Below are 5,697 nucleotides of genomic sequence, written 5' to 3' on the forward strand. Positions count from 1 at the left end.
TGATGCAGCTCATTGAAAGTGTTGAGAGCAGGGGAAGGAGAGACTGGGAGAAAAAGAATGAAGATAAAAAGAGGGATATATCCAGTCCCCGGAGTCTTAGGGATTCCCGAGCTGTGGAAAATGTGCGCTTGTTGTCTTTTCATCCTTCTCCAGAGAGCACAATTTCCAGGATGCGTAGGGGTTAAGCACACACAGTTTGGCACTGACCTTTCACCTCTGATTAGCCTAGCATAGCCGCTAAGTGGTTCTCTGCGACTCCTCCACTCAGCCCGCCAGCTTCTTCATTCATTGCCATTTTCACACAGTAGCTACGACGTATTTATACCTGCTGCTAGCCGCCGGTTGTGGTGCTGAATGGAAAACCAGGCAAGCGTATTACAGTTCAATGTAGCTTGGTTTCATTTAGGGGCACAGTGGTTCTCAAAGTGTGGTACAATTACCACTGGTGGTACGCAAGCTCCCTCTGGTGATACGCGGTTGGGATTAATGTTTATATATGTATATGTATGTCTGTGTGTGTGTATATATATATATATATATATATATATATATATATATATATATATATATATATATAAAAGAAATAAATACATTTGAAAACATAATATTACACAAATACTACAAGATTTCCAGTAATAATACTTAAACTATGATCAGTTAAAAGGAGAACAGAGGTACAATATAGTTCAAAAACACTGCAATCCAAACAGGAACTATTTGGAAGAAGAGTGTGGATGAGCACAAGTGCTAGTCCCTACTTAAGCAGCGGCAGTGACGTCTCCACAGCACCTGCTAGCAGCAAATAATGCAAAACAGTAAGGAGATATAACCTGAGGTACTGTACCTCACATTTGGATTCAATTGGAGCGGGATAGAGGAATTACAGCGTTGCTGTGGCAACGATAAATATTGTTTTCAGGACCAAACCTACCTCCTGCATGAACTGTCCGTAGCTGAAGAGGGTAAGCCTGTGCTACGCTATTTTAATGTGGGCTATGGTTATGTTACTAAGAGAGCCTAATATTTTCTGAAGTTGTATGTGGTGTAAAATGTTTGAGAACCACTTATTTAGAGTGAACTTATGCATGTCCACTTTTACTCTGAAGTACACCCCAACCCAGTGTAGGCATGAGACACGCTAACTAACAACTGGCTTTGGTTTTGTTGCTGTGCATGAATGCGTGCTGGCAACAACACCGACTTGTTTGTGGCTCTGCATTGTGTAATTTTAAAGCTGTGCTGCTGTGAGCATAACCACTGGCTTTGGTCTTTTTCTTTTCTCTTCTCCCACAGCTGACCCATTTATGACCTGTTTTTCTTGTCATGCCTGATATTAGAAAAGTTTAATCATTGCTGGGAGACATACAAAGAGGATTAACATTCCTGGGTCTCCTACTCTCAGACATTGCCCTTCTCTCCCATTCCTCCTCTGTTTGGTCTCTCACCCCCCTCTCTTTCTTCCTCACTTCTCTACACTTCTTGCCCACTTTCATTCCTTTGCTTGTTACTTCAGTCTATTATTGCTCCTTTCATATTTCTGCTAATAGTCCTTTCAGCAATCAAATAAGTTATTGAATGCAGTTCTTTCACCTCTCATCATTTATTCTACTGTAAAAGGGTTGGTGGGCTGGTGTTATAATACCACAAGAAAGATGTAGTTGTCGTGACAGCATAAGAATTTATGTTGCTGTTGTATTCTTCTTCCCCTTCCTTTGTTTGTTTGAATCTGTGCAGGATATGACCAAGTTGTTTGTGTTTGTATTGGAGAGTTAAGCTGCAATTACAGAATTTCACCACAGAAGCTTCTTTTGCTCTTAGCCTGAAGGCGGTAGACTGTGTGTGGTGTGTGGGCTCGCTGGTGCCATGTCTTCTATAAAACAGGATGGCCCTCATTTATCAACCTAACTTAGAAAACAGCGCAGAAATCCTCTTACGTCTTATGAAACGTTCGTCTCACACCAATCAGAGCGTAAGCATGGTCGTAGATGCAGCGGTTGGAAGCGATCGTAGTTTAAATATCACGCCCCAATATATACTCTGTTGGCCAGACGTAATCTGTCTAAGAAACGTCACTATTCAGAGGTGGAGATTGAAACCCTGACATCTCAGTTTAATTTGCAGTAACGCGTGTGTAGCCTACTGTTTTGAAGCCTAAATGTTGTATTGGAGGCTGTAGAAAGAATGCGGAATAGAAACAGATCACAGTGTGCCGTATTAAATCTGACTCCAGCTGAAGTTTATTGAATTTATACATATTTGACATAGGCATAATCCTAATAGTAATATAAATTGCAATCTCTTAGGCCTAAATGTAGGCGTACCTATATTTAAATAAACACACGTTTATACAGTGTCTTTGAATATATTTTACTCATGTTTTTTTTGTCAGGGCAACCTGTGAGGGAGAGCACATAAATTCCGAGATTTGCGTAGGAATCGTCGTACGCCCGTCCTACGCCTGTTTGAGGTTGTGAGCATGTTTCATAAATGAGGGCCCCTGTGTCTGCTGTCTGTCTGTACTGTATCAACAGAGTATCTGTACGCTGTCACCTAATGTACACAGTGCTCTCTGTATGGACAGTAATAGCGGGGCTGCATTTTACTTAGTAATGAGTTTGTAAAGAGATTAATGTGGTTAGAATACAGCTCTGTCTTAAAACAACTCCGCGTCTCTTCTATCTATAATGGATCGTGTGTACATGTCTTTTTGCCACACCCACACACACACACACACACATAGAAAACCACACATTACCACAGTTTCTTTTTAAAATATCAGATAGTAAGTTCAGTCTGCTCCAATCAGCTCTTACAAGGTGTAATTGAGTAAGAGAACGACCACCACAACTCTCACCCACTTTTTGGCAGTAGTAGGAGTACCTACGCTCTTCTAACACACACTATTCAGCAATGGAATGAGTGGATAAAAACACATCAAGAAAGCGGAGTATTGAATGTTTCACATATTATTAACCTTCCAGCAACTCCAGTTGCACATTTGACCCTTAAATGTAAAGACGGATCAACTGTCAAACCTTATTTTACAGCATAACCTTGTAAAATGAGTCTAAAGCAATACAAGTTCATTGTGTTGATTGTGAAATGAGATTGTAGAACTGAATTTGATAATGGAAATTGTTAGTGTATATAAGCATTCCACATGTATGTTTTCCATGTTAGGCCGTGTGTGGGCTAAAACTAATTTTCTGCCGCAGCCAGAAGAGCTTGGTAGTATTTCCAGAGTTTGTTTGATGTATGATGTTATCTGCTGGATGTATAGCGCCACCTCAGTGCTGTCTCCAGATTGATGATTAGTCTGCCTGAGGCTATACAGTAGAAACTCGGCTGGCCTTTGAAGTCCTTTGTTGATGGAGTGGGACACCACCGGTCACAACCTTGTTTCAGCTGTCCTCCAAAACGCTTCAAGAGTATTTTGTGCTTTTAGATCCAACTTATGTTCATCCTCACATACATTTTTTATAGGCTACGCTATTAAAACCAAATGATATACAGCAAAAACAAACAAGAGTTATTAAGCGTTAATACTGTGTTCAACCTCCCTAAACCATCAGAAAAGTATGAACTCTGGCATCTTGTTCCGTTAGTATCTACCTCTCCCCATGAAGGATATAAGAGCGTTCCTCCAGGAAAGCTTGGGGTTTTAATTGCTGTTGGTGGAAAGCACTGCTTAATGCACCGGTCCAAAATGTCTTATTTAATAAGTGTTAAGATGTGACTGACATGGCTATGGCATATGGTTCACATCATTTCTACGCTCATCAAACTGTTTTAGTGACCACCAGGGCCCAGTGGAAATGGCTAATGTCATCCTGCAGACAACCACTCCCGTCAACTCATGCGATGAATAGGATCACCCAGAATGGCTTTGCAAGTATTATTATAGATATTTCTAATGATCTGTAGCAAGTTCATATGTAAAACATGTCCGACAAAGGCACCCTACTTTAGAATATAGCTGCCAAATCTGCCTTCAAAGCCACTGAAGATTTGGTTTTACACATTATTTTTATATATTGCAATTACATGAAATAAGTAAATTCAGGTTATATTTATTAGGCTTTTAAAAGTCAAAACTCAGCTAATCAGGGTCCCATCAGAACATATCACCCTAATTGTCATTTTGTTGGCCAAGCAAGTGGTAAAGGGTGAAATAACTGTGTCATTAGCGTTATCTTTTGTGCGCTGTGGTCCACCCGGCCACAATCTGACCCCTCACTCTGCCTCAGCGGCTTTCATCAGTCATAGAGCTGTTCTTCTGAGCCTATCATCAGCTGTCATTAGCGCTCTGAGAGGCCCCTGCTCCAACTCTGTGTCACTCACACACACACACACACACACGCACACACACAAACACACACACACACATTCTGAGGTGACACAGCATAGGCTATTACTAGGCCTAAATGGTCCACCACACGGGAGTCTTTGATAGTATTTTAGCCTGAAATCTCCGAGAGTGAGAGGCAATTCATCCGTTACCCATTATTGTTTTGGAAAGTTCATTGTACCCTGATGATTTCTGACACCTGCCTTATGTTTGTCTTATGTGTTTGACCTTGTCTAGGAAAAAGAACCTTTACCCAGCGCACACCCTAATTGATTGCTATTTGTCATTGACCATGACCGGTCATAACACACAAACATATACATGCACAAACTGATACGGTATCTTTTCCAAAGGCATTGCTTGTTGACAGGAAGCTAATAAAGCCTTCATTTTCTGGAGGGACATGATTAATTATTGCAACCATTCTGTCTCTCTCTCATAGGATTCACACGTCAGTCTCCCTTGTTCTTTGAAAAAGACATGACCCATTTTTTACCCTTAAGTGTTGCAACAGCGCCTTAATCGTTAATGGCTTTATTATGGTACATGCATACTGTTACTTTTCAAATAATATCTAAGGATTTGTTAACCTTTCTATTCAGGAGCTCTTTTTAAACAACTGTGCTTGGCTAATAAAACACAAGTGGTTAAATGTGCTTCCCTCTGATGAAATGCATCAGACATTTCCATACTACATTTTAGAAGGGTTGCTTTGTGGGAGTAGGCTGCTGCTGTTACCCACACTGGAGATTTTGTCACGCTGTAAACATTTTACATGTCAGAAAACAGTTGTATAAACAGACGATGAAGAAAAGTTTATTTTATTTGTCTTTAAGAATCTCCCTGCTTGCTGCTTGAAAGGGATTCAGCTTGCTCTGACCTCTTCGGGGGTGCCTTCTCTGGCTTATCTGACTGACTCTCTGAGCCCCTGTTGTTGTAAAAATGTGTTGGTGTTTGCTTTGGCGTTGTGTAAACTGCAATAGTCTATTCTTAGCCTTTGAAAAATTAAATCAAGCAGCCGCCAAGCTGTTGCCTGTGAACTGAGTGGCTGTGTCATGTTAGCGCCTGGTAAACATAGATGAACACACAAACACACGCATCAGTGACAAACCTGTGTTTCAAGTGTAACCATGAGGTTAATCACAGACGTGTACAAGTGCATGTATGTGTTTGTGCTTCAGGTATTGACATGTTTGTGTGCAAACTCCTGCATATGTGTGGATGAGCCAGTGCAGCACAGTTTGAGCGTTGTGGGATAAGTTTGGCATAGGAAGCCGTTGATTTGTTGACACGTCCCTCTACATCAACAGAGCTGCCAGCAGTAGGTTCACAGTCTGTGAAATGGCAGC

The sequence above is a fragment of the Etheostoma cragini genome, chromosome 17, assembly GCF_013103735.1.
Source record: "Etheostoma cragini isolate CJK2018 chromosome 17, CSU_Ecrag_1.0, whole genome shotgun sequence".
Lineage (NCBI taxonomy): Eukaryota > Metazoa > Chordata > Actinopteri > Perciformes > Percidae > Etheostoma > Etheostoma cragini.